Raw genomic sequence first — 12,177 nt, forward strand, 5'->3', positions numbered from 1 at the left:
TAAGCAGAAAAAGATTTATCACCAGTGATAAACTCTGACCTGGCCACCTAGCCTGCTGACATTGATGACCCGGCTGGGGGACATAATACCAACTCGGGCATGTCATAGGGCGCTGGATGCCGCAGTCCCTAGGCAGGGTCTTATGTGCTCAGGAGAAACACCTGGACACCACGGTTCTGAGCCAGGTACCACGTGTACAGGGCAGCCGGCCTCCAGCCAGTGACTGCTTACACAACCGAAATGCTGGCAGCTGTCAACATCACTCAGAGATTTTGCTTCCTGCTATGGGACAGAAAATTTGCAGTCTTCTGGTTTTAAAAGATCTATCCCATTTCTCCTCCCCAAACCTCATCCTGAATAGCCTTCCAAGGCCCTGTCCTGAATCAAGTTTCCTGTTTGGCAATAAAGTCTTTCACTCAGTGCTCAATGTTCTCTAATGGGCTTTATTTTCTTTCTAATCTGGACTATTAAATGCCCCTCCCACCATCACTGGGAAGGCTGGAGAGACTCTAGGTTGAGCTCTGGGAGTAACTGTCAGAAGAGACATAGTCACAGAACCCAGTCACTAAGGGGATTGCTGTTTCTCCTCTGATCAGGAGGCAGCCCTTTTCAGATGCCACCAGGATAAAGAAGCCACTCCAGAAAAAACAGACACCCCCACTTGCTAGCAAAAAACAGCTCCTCCTCTAATCTGCCTTTCAAATCTTGCTCAAGTGCATGTAATTTGCAGGAATCTAAATCTCGCCTAGTGTAGTAGCTACAAGAGAGTCTGGGAAATGTGGTTTTCAGTCTTCTAGCCTCTGCAGTGTGAGACCAGATCCTTGTTTTCATTTGTTTCTGCTTCCCCGGGACAGCCCTTTAGAAGGAGGGTGGAGGAGATGCTGAGTGCCATCTACCACATCCTCCCTGCTGGGGCTGTCAGTCAGCTGCTGTCCCCACCACCCGGAGCATCTGCCCCCTGTGCCAAGAGAGGCAGAGGCAGGCCCCTGGCTGGGCACCTGCAGCTCTTCCTCCAAGTCTGGGAGCTTCCTCCACTTTCTTCCCACCAGTGCAAACCAGTAACTTCACCTTTGGTTGAGTTAGGTTTACTTGCAACTGAAAAAATTTGAACTAACACTGTCCCTTTATCCAAAATCATCTCCTTTCTCAATCCTTGAGGGCTGAAATGCCTTTCACAGTGACAGCAACTTTCACAGAAAAGTTCAGTCTTGGAATTCAGACACCTCCAGGAGAGAGGGTACAAAAACATACTCACATTAAAGTGTAAATGACTCAGAGTATAGCTTCTCCTGAGACCAGGTTCTGATGGAGCAGAGGGAGGGAAAAGCCTTGGCTCCCGGCAGATGGAGATGGAACCCCACCAATACCTTTCTCTTAAAAAGCAAATTTTCAGCCATCCTCCATTAAGTTTCTAACAAATGCTCAGTCTCCAGTGTTGACGTAACGTTTATGTGACAGAGTCTCTGCCAGCTCAACTTCTAATACTATTAACCAAGCGCCCCAACATTCACAAGAGTCTCTCCATCTGCCTCCTTCTTCTGCATTCCAACTGCCCTTGATTCTCTTCTGAGCACCCAGGGCAGGAGGTAGATTTCCACTGGCTAGAGAGCCAGAGAGAGTCTCTGTCTTAGGAAAGTGGAACGTCTGCCCCTCCCCAGCCCACTATCCTCTGCCCCACCCTCCTTAATTAGGGATTTTCCTCTTCATTGGTTAAAAGTCAAAATAATAAAAATAGAAAAAGTTCTTATTTTGACTTTTTTTAGTTCTAACCAGCAAGTTAACAGGAGTGATGCAAAAGCACTGGGGGTGGAATCAAGCTTTCTGACCCCAGAAGTCCAGGGCCCAGCCTTCTCCCGGACGCTGTGGTCCTCTGTGACGCCTTTCCCTGAAGGCAGTCAACCCCCACTGCCTCGCTCCTCCTGCAGCCTGACAGGCGGGGAGCTCCCCTGCTCCTCTCTGTACCACGCCTGCGGGGCTCACGCTGGCTGCTCCCTGACTGATCGGATTTCGGTGCTTCACTCCTGCTGGAGAAACTCCAGAGAAATTTGCCACCAGCTCCCACTGCCCCCTTAAGCCAGCTGGCCACAGGAGGAGGGAGCCGAGCACCACTGGCATTTCATTCCCTGCTCTAGTTCACCCACTGCACACCAGGGAGGCTTTTATGTGGGAAATGCCTGGACTAGAAGCAGATCTGCTGGGACCACTGGCAGAGAGTCTTGACTTTTTCTACCACACCAAGCCATAGCCATGGAAAACGTTGCCTTGTCCCCAAACCCCGAGAGGTTGCTATACTCCCGCTGTTCATGGGCACCTCCTCTTCTAACATTTCCTCTCCACTACTCATTTCAGTGATCCAAGCCCACCTGGAGAGTCCCACAGACAGTTGCCTGGGGAGTCATCCAGAGCCACAGTATATTTGTATGAAGAAGAAATAAACCTCTATGATTTTAAGCCACCGAGATTTGGGGATTGTTTGTTACTGCAGCTTAACCTTGCATATCCTGACTGACACAGGCATTTTCCTTTGATGCTCTGTAGTTGTTCTCATCCTGGTTCCTAAGTGTGTATTCTTTCCTCTGGGAGCTCAGAATCTCCCCAGGAACAAGAGCCAAGTCTTCCCTTTACCATGTACTTGGACAAGTCACAGCCTTGTTGAGGATTGCGTTTCTCACCTATAAAGTGGAGTTTAAAATGTCAGCACATATTTCATAAGGGTTTGTGAGGATAAAAAGAGATAAATCATGAAAGCAGCACAATTTTTAAGAATTAAATCTCTTTGCTTCCCATATCTCCATCTTCAACTCCCACCTCATCTTTTTCAGTGCCCGTGTCAGGGAGGCCACAACCAGTGCTTACTCGTGGCCAGCTGAGGACAAAGTGACCAGCACATCACCTGACTCAAAGGCTTATACCCAGGAGGCTTTCAAGGACAACCCCCAGGCAAATCAGTGGCTGCCTGTGAGGTGAGATTTCAGGGCATCTCTCCCCCATTTCATCTCTCCCTTTCTTCACTTACAAAACAAAACAACATGACACTACCCCACCAACTTCTTGGTGCTGAAAATTGGTAAGACAACCTGCTGTGGGACCTTTGAAGCAAACGTGAGGTTCAGGTCCAGGCACCTTTTTTTTGTTGGGGGTCCCCAAGACCACTCTGAGATTTAATGACTCACTAGAAGGACTCACAGAACTCAGAAAAGCTATACCCATGGCAATGGCTTATTACAGTGAAAGGCTACAGACTAAAGTCAGCAAAGGAAAAGGGCAGAGAGCAGAATCCAGGGGAAAGCAGGTGCAAGCTTCCAGTTGTCCTCTCCTAGGGCTTAATTCTCCAGCAATGATGTGACAATGCACAGAGTCCATGTTCTCCTCGACTAATGATGGGGTCATGTCCTGATACACCCATGATAAAGTTGAAAATTACAAGTTGAACCATCGTTCAGTCGGGGCCATCTGTATTGCCAGCGGGGGAAGCTTCCTGGAGCACATATGTAACTGACTTCAGCTTCTCATTCTTCAGTCCCTCTAGAGGTCAAACTGGTATAGTGTGGCCCAGGGCCTCAGGGGAACAAAGGCAGGTGTTTACCTTAAATCACATTGTTAGCACAAACTATCCAGCATGTCTCAAGTTCTCAGTTGTCCAAATATACTCTTATCAGGCAGAGTATTCCAAGCGCTAGGAAGTATTTCCCAGGAGCAGATCAAGGGCCAGTCCCCTCAGAACTCGCAGGATGTGAGCACCCCAAGTCTGCTGAACTAGCCTTTACTGCACACACTTGCACCTGGGCCTGGAGCTTCATTTGTAGGCAGCCTCTGCCACCCCAGGTCATGCCAACAGAGGCCAGTCACCAAACAAGAGCAGTGGAAGCCAAAGCTGATCTGGGTTCCGTGCCCCTCCCAACAGAGTGAGCACCAAAGATTCTAGAACCAAAGACCCACCCACCTTCCTCGTACAGGAGCCCACACAGCCGATGTGTTCTCCTTGGTGACTTCACTGTACCCAAGGGAGCCTCACTGTGCCCACCCCTTCTGCTTCCTGAGTCTCTGTGTCTAGTGGGAGAGGCCCTGATGTGCCCCTCTCACCACTGCCACACGGTATGTTGTCAGCTCTGTCTCCACCAACACTACTGCCCCTAGTAGCATCCTGAAAGGGGCCTGTCTCCTTTCCCTGAAGCCCTCCAAGGATCCAGGGACAAGCTGGGTCAAAGTGTACATGCATGGCTCTATCTAGTGTCAAACCCAAAATTGTTTCTCCCCACAGAATTCCAGTTCTGATGCAAGTGCCTCAAATGTTTGCAACCTACGGGAAGTTTCTTCTCCCCTTGTCAACCCCTTAGTGGATGGTAAAGGGCAACCTCTGTCCCCCACCTTGGGGATGTGCTCCAGGACGCAAGCGCCTACTCCAAAGCCCACAAGGAACCCCTGGGGGTCCTCGTACAAACACAGGCCAGTGCTATCTGGGCCTGCCGGAGCCTGTAAGCCAATGAGCCTCTCCCAGGGGTGCAAGTAAAACAGGGTTATACTAATCCATCCCCAAAAGACAGCATATGTGAAAAAAATAATGTCAACTATTAAAAGCTATACAAATAGAAATGAAGAGGATTACCGGGTTTTTGTGCTGGCTGAAGTTTTTTCTGCATGGTATGACTTGAAGCATAAATAACTAGGAAGGAAGGAGACACTGTGGTTTGCACTTACACTACAATGCAAATGACTGATGACAGAACCCTGCAGAGGGCTGTTTATGACCAGGCTAAAGGCAGGACTAGCAGGCCTCACTGGCACCTTGAGAGCTGGGGAGAAGGACACAAAGGCTAAGTAGCGTTGTGGTTTGTCAGAAGCCTGGCCCCAGGAGGACAGAGCAGCTATGGTGGCTTGTTCTATCAGGGTGGGGCCTGCCAAGGGGTGCCTCACCTCACAAGTCACTAGACAAGGCTTCTGGTGCCATCTGCAGCCCATGGGGGAGGCAAGGCTGGGGTACATGGGAGGGGAGAAGGGCCACAGTAGACAGGGCCAGCTGGCTTGGGCCTGGGCAAGGCCTGCACCTGTCCTGCACACAGCGTTTTAGGACAGCTCTGCTGAGGGTTTGGCCACAATTCCTCTCCCACCAGAAGAGGAAGGGGCTTCTGAGGCTGACACCAGAGTCACTCAGGCCCTGGGCAGCCAGCCCCTCCCTCAGCACCCACTGCAGATGCCCAGCCATGCCAGCCTGCCCCACTTTGATTCAGCATCCACATGCTCTCGGAGTCAATCTTCCGGAAAATAACATCGTAAAGATCAATGTTTGGGTGTTTACTTGGTGCTGGGTTGACTTTCAGAGTGTGGTGAGTTTTTCCATTCAGACTGACCTAGACGAGGGTCCCATTAAGCAAATGTCTTTGCCTCTCTGAGAATCAGTTTCAACATCTTGAAATGGAAAAACAAAAAACCTATCGTATTGCATTGGTGTGAGGATTAACTGAAATGGTTATGAAGTGCCAGACACAGTGGCTAGAACAGACATTCAGTGAGTATCAGCTACCCTTCCTTCCTCCCCTCGTCAATCCACAGGTCCTACTTTTCTTGTGCAAACTTGACTACCAGGTGCCATCCATCAGTCCATCTATCCATCCATTTATCCACCCACTTGTGCATCCATCCACCCATCCATCAATTATCCACTCATCCATCCATCCATCATCCACTCATCCATCCATCCAACACATCCATCTATACCTCCACTCATCCGTCCCTCTATCCATTTGTCCACCTGTCCCTCCATTAACCCCTTCTTCCATCCATTCACTTGTCCATCCATCCATGTATTTATATCATGTATTGACTACCTACTAGGCACAAATTGCTGCAAGTTGTCCACAGTAGTAGGTATGGGAACATATAATCTAGAAGCAAAAATTATATATCAAATCATGATATAAATAATTTGGCAAGAAGTGAAAAGTGTCATAAGAGAGGTACCGAGGAAGTGTTGAGAGATTAAACACTCCCAGGCCCCTCTTCAAGCTTCAGTTGAAGGCAATTCCCAGGATTACATTTTATTTGATAAAACATGTCTCATTCTCCAGTGAAGACCACCAGGACATTTTGTTCCTTTTGCACAAGGAAGATGCCTCACATTCTAATTAGCCTCACCTGGGCAATGACTTTGTCTTGCCTTTCATTTTACTGTATTCTCCTCTAAGTTGCTCCTCTGAGGACAATCTACAGAGCCCAGGTTTCTTCCAAGATTTTAACTGGACCTTCCAGGAGGGATTTTGAAGCCCACAAAATGAGCTAAATAAGGAGATGATGGATACATTAGAGACGGCCTCCTTGGGCCAGACGTTCCCTACAGCAGCGTGCATGTGAGTCAGCAGCCCACCTCCACCCCCACCAAGGCCCCTCCCCACCTCCTGAGTCTTGCCACATTTCAAGTCAACTGCAGGAAGAATGGGGAGGTGGGGGGAATATCTCCCAATGAAAGTGCTTGATAAACAACATAGTTCGCAGCTGATGAAAGAGAAAAATCTCTTACATTTTGTTGTCACATGAGATACAAGAACCCAGCCACATGCTGAAAGAAAGAACTCGACTCTCAGGACTCTCCACAGGCTGCCACTCTCCCCTGCAGGAGGAATCTGACTTGCAACATTCCTGCAAAGATGTTGCTGAGACAAGGCTGCCAGTTGAGTTGTTTGGTGTGGTAGATTTAGGGACGGAAGACCCAGCTCTGCCACTTACCGTCTGTGTGAGTTTGGGCAAGGCCCTCCAGCTCTCTGAATCTCCGCTTACTCTGCTGAGAGTAGGGAAATCACAGCCTTGCCTGCATAAACGGCTCATTTGGAGTGCAGGAGTGACAATGACTGTGACAGTGCTCTCTCTGCAAACCACTCCCAGGAGTGAGAAGGCACAGCGGGAAGCCAGTCCTCCTTCCTTCCACCGGCTCAGCAAACTTGGGCAGATAACTTTCCTTTTCTGAGCTTCCATGCCCTTGTCTGTGAGCATTACAGGTTGTGTCCAGGTGAAATGAGGTTATCCATGCAGAGTGTGCAGCACAAACTAATTGCTCAATGGAGTTTAGTTCCCTGCCCTGAGCCGTTGGCTGTCTACACTCAGCAGAGTCCCCTGTGCCAAGTGCAGGAGGCAGAGAGTCTGCCTGGACCCCCAAGCTAACAGCAACGGAATTTTGTTAGGTGCCCACCTCCTCAATGCCTTGGGCTGATTCCCATTGAGAAAACAATCCAGGCTCAGCAGCTTCTGGATCCTAGAAAATGACTTTCCAAAACTCTTCCTCATTTCACTACACCACCAGCTACAAATTCATGCTCCAATTCAGCGTTCCCTTACGAGACTTTAAAATCATTTTCCCAACTCTGGCCTTTAGCGAGCTAAGGGACGTTAGCTCTTCATGCCTTAGCACAAAGAGATCGTCTTCTTGCCAGGGCCACTGCTAGCTCCTGCAGCGCCTTTTTGTGAAGTAGAACGAGGCGCCCCTCTGTGCAGACAACTGTGTGCACCCGGGCATACGGTGAAGTGCAGGCTGGCGTGCAGCCCCACTTGGCCACACGCTGGCCGCCCTTGTAAGAGGCACAGGGCACACTGCGTCCCTGCTTACCACCATGACCATCCTCATCGTGGCAGCAGCTGCTGTTGATGGAGGGCTTGCTAGGAGCCGGACACTGTGCTCAGCTTTTCTCACGCCTTCTCTCCTGGAATCCTCGCAAGTCTCCTATAAAGAAGTGTGCAGACGTGAGCTGTTTTCAGTCACCCCTTCACTTCTTTGGATCGGGAACTGTTAAGGCGGTAAGCAGACTACACAGGGCGTGCCCTGGTGGTAGGTACAGGGACCACAGTACTTCAACAGGGTCTTGCAAGGGGGAAGAGATATTGGACTCGACTACAACTACAGCGTGGCAAGTAGGGATTTATAGCCAAGGAGCAGGATGGAGATCCGTGAATGGAAAATTACTAAGAGGAAACATCAGGGGGAGGGGGAATTCCTGCTAGATGGAGGCAACAGAATTCCAGCTAAAGGCAGGCCGGGGGATGCCGAGGGTGGTCAGATACCAAGGATGGGGACTGTTGCTAAACTGACTGGGCAGGATTCTTGCTCAAGTCTACAAGGACAGAGAGGGAAGCCCAAGGTTGGGCCTGGTCAGAAAGGACTCAGAGAAGCCTCACTAAAGTTTTGGTCAAAGGAGAAAATGTTTTCCAGTACCCTCCACTTCCTCTGGGGAGAAGAGCTGGAGATCAAGTCCAATCACCAATCAATTGGGCCTACTTAATGGAACCTCCAAAAAAATCCCTAAATGATGGGGTTCAGGGAGCTTACAGGTTGGTGAGCACACCAAGGTGCTGGGAGGCTGACGCACTCCAAGACGGCCCCAGTCCACCCGTGCCCTGTGCATCGCTCCCATTTGGCTGTTGCTGAGTTTTAGCCTTTAATAATAATAAACTGGTAATGGCAAATAAAGCATTTTCCTGAGCTCCATGTGTTGTTCTAGTGAATTATCAAACCTGAGGAGGGCTTGTGGGAATCCCAAATCTGTAGTCAGCCAGGCAGAAATGTGGGTAGCTTGGACACCTCATTTGCAGCTGACGTCTACAGTGGGGGAAGTCTTGTGGGACTGAACCCTCAACCTAAAGGAGTTTGGGCTAACTCTGGATAGTTAAGTGTCAGAAGTGGATTGAATTGTTGGACACCCAGTTGGTGTCAGAGAGTAAGACAGCAGCTTAAGACAAAAGGGAACTGGAAGACTTGGTGAAACCCGGAAGTGAAGCTGGCCTCAGAAACTCCAGGGACTCCAACAATGTGGTCAGCTTACTTTTGCTGGATCTTGCACCTTTCCCCCACCAACAAAGAACAGCTCTCTTCTCTCTGTATGTCGACCTAACTCTTTCGGGCTGCTGACAGGCTCCCTAGGATGGGGGGGTGGGGCATGGGAAGACAAGGAGAGCTTCTAATTCCCAGAATCTAAACATAAACTCTGACGGCGCAGCTTGGGTCACTGGCCCATCTCTGTGGCCAGGACAATGGGCCCTGTGACTGGCAGCCCCTTCAGAACTGCAGAGAGGGGCCCTAACAGGAAAGAGGGGGTGGTGAACAAACAAGACGAGATGTCATCTCACTGTCAAAGTGGATTAGAGTTTGTGGAAGGTTTACTAGTGGTCATCAGTCCAGCCTGCTCCAGACACTTCTGTTCCTGCAGTGCCACTTCATATCACCTGTGTGGCCTTGGGTCCTTGGTTTCCTCACATCTAAATCAAGGGTTTGAACTTGATATGGCTGTTTGAAGGCCCTCACAGCTCTGATCATCCAAGGACTGCCACCGCCGCATGAAAGGAAGCCCTCTTAGGGAAGGGGCCCCTGCACAGCTTGAGCCTCAGCTGTACAGGAGCTGGTGCTAGGGTGGCTGAAGTTGGGGCCAAAGGCAGGCAGGGAAAGGGCTGAAGCCAGGAGAAGAGGAGATCAGGCCAAGCAGAGCCAAAGATCAGGGAGCAGCTGGGCAGAGGTATAATTGGAAGATCAAATTGCATGTGGGTGTGTAGTAGGCCAGGAAGAACTGATGTCAGCATATTTAAAGTGGTGAGGATGCTATCAGGGAACTCAGCCCTCAGGCTGCTTAGACCATTGGGGGAGAATATGGGGCCAGGGAAGGGAGAGGGCTAGGGAGGGTAAAAGCTACATGTAGAGTGGAAACAACTCAGCTTCAAGCCAAGAGGCTTGGGATTTGGGCCTTTTCTTACTTAGCTATTGGGCTTCCAGGGCCCAGGTGGGATGCATAAGAGAATGTCTTAAAGCCAAAGAATGGCCAAGTTGCCAGGACCCCCAGGGAATGGTGCCTTCTCTGGACTGTCATCTGGGACCTTTGGTGACCACAGAATTTGGGCAGGAATCACCATGGGACTATCTCCAGGGGAGACTGTGATGCCCCTACAGGCTTACCAAGTATCCCAAACCATGCAGACGGAGTTGCTCACTAACCCCCGAGACACTCAGAGGAAGCGCTGCCTTTGAAACCCGTGAGAAGCCGGTTGAGGACAAATAGGAGACTCCTTCATACAGGTGGACTAAGACGGCCAGGCACGGTGGTTCACGCCTGTAATCCTAGCACTCTGGGAGGCCGAGGCAGGTGGATCGCTCAAGGTCGCGAGTTTGGGACCAGGTGGACTAAGAGACAGACATGGATTGGTTCCAAGCAGGTCTGAGAGAGAATGTCACTATAAGTCATAAATGTCTGCTGAGAAAAGCCAGAAGAAAACAGTAATGGCCCAAAAAGCCCCATGAGATGACCCTGGGGCCTCTGTCAGCAAGATTCTAGGAGGGAAGAAATGTGGCCAGTGACTATCCGTGTAAGTCCTCGACTGGCCATTCTTCCCCTGGACTTGCTCTCAGCGAGGTCTCCTTGAGGCACAATTTCTTCCAGAAGGGACTAAAGTACTGACAGCGCTACCCTTTGGAAATATGACACAACTCCGAGAAAAAAGGAACTGTTCTTCCCTCTGGCTTATTTAAGTTCAGGCTTGTCAGTTCTCACACCAAGGGAAAAACTGGTGGGAGAGTGGGCGAGAGAAAAGGATTGTCTTAATAGGTATTACGGTTGTCCAAGTCTCATAAACAAGGTACCAACTCAGTAATTATCACTTAGATCAGTGCTCAAAAAATCAGTTCAGGTTCATTATTTCCAGCTAAGTTAATCAACCCCAAGAGGAGGGGAGGAGAGAAACAATTTCCAAACACATAAAAATTCATTATCCATTTCTATTTTACTTAATGACGCTGTGAGATGAGGCTCTTCCTGGAAATCAGTGTTTGAATGAGCAGCACAGGGAAGTACCTGAGGGTTGGAGGCTTGATCAGTCTGTTCTGTGCAGGGACTTTTGTTCCAGCCTTGCCAGGGATGTTGGAGTGTTCCACTACCCTTCATCACAGCCCAGAGGGAAGAGTATGCACATTTGGACACACCAGAGTCCCTGCTCAAGGGTGTAAATAATCCGTGACCCCAAGGAGCCCACACTTTGTGCACAAGCGTTTCCCGAGAGCCTACTCCATGCCTAGCACTGTGCTTATACCTTTGAAGAAGACACCCAAGATACTGAGTTTTGAGTTTAGTTGGATCCAGTGAAAACAGTGATTACAGGATAGAGTGGGTCCAAAGAAGTTATTATGAGAGAAAGAGAAAGAAGACCAGGGACCAGAGACCAGCCAAATGACACTTTGAGAGGAAATAAATACTGAAAAACTAGGTGGAGCTATGAAGATGGTGGGAGGAGAGGAAACGTCATCATCCCAAAGCATTTACTAAGCACCAAACTGGAAATCCCTTGCCATTTGTAAAATGTGCTTTTCAAAATGAGGGTTTTGGGGGACTTTTTTTTTCTTTTTTTTTTTTTTGAGACAGGGTCTTGCTCTGTCACACTGGGTAGAGAGCAGTGGCATCATCATAGGTCATTGAGTCACAGCAACCTCAAATTCCTGGGCTCAAGCGATCCTCCTGTGTCAGCCTCCCAAGTAGCTGGGACTACAGGTGCATGCCACCATGCCTGGCTAATTTTTTCTATTTTTGGTAGAGATGGGTTCTCGCTCTTACTCAGGCTAATCTAGAACTCCTGAGCTCAAGCAATCCTCCCACCTTGGCCTCTCAGAATCTTCGTATTACAGACATGAGCCACCAGTGCCCAGCCTCAAAATGAGTTTTGTAAGCAAAGACTCCATTTCCCAGGTTCTGACAGTGCAGACACGTTGACTCAATTCTCCCAAGGAAGATGCAAGTGGAAGTACTGTGTACAACTTCTATGTTTCTTTAAAGGTAGGAAGAGAATCCTTGCACGTTCCTCCTTCCTGCTGCCTGAAATGTGGATGCATTTGTTGGAGCCCCCGCAGTCTTGGGTCACGAGGTGCCTTGAGAGGAAAAGGCGTGCAGCGGAGGAACAAGCTCAAAAGATCCAGGGTCCCTCGTGCTCATGGAGCCACCTTATCAGCCCCACACTGCCCACCTGCTCCTCCTGCCCTCTGATTTCTTTTACATGAAAGAAAAATAACTTTTATCCTAATCTATTTATATCTGATGATCTTAGGCAAATCACTTAGCTTCTGTATGCCCCAGTTTCTTCATTTGTAAAATGAGATAATAGTATCTATTTTATAGATTGTTGAGAATTGGCTATTATTACATCTTATTTAAGCTGCTATTTTTT

This window comes from Propithecus coquereli, unplaced genomic scaffold, assembly GCF_000956105.1.
Source record: "Propithecus coquereli isolate 6110/MARCELLA unplaced genomic scaffold, Pcoq_1.0 Scaffold136, whole genome shotgun sequence".
Classification (NCBI taxonomy): Eukaryota; Metazoa; Chordata; class Mammalia; order Primates; family Indriidae; genus Propithecus; species Propithecus coquereli.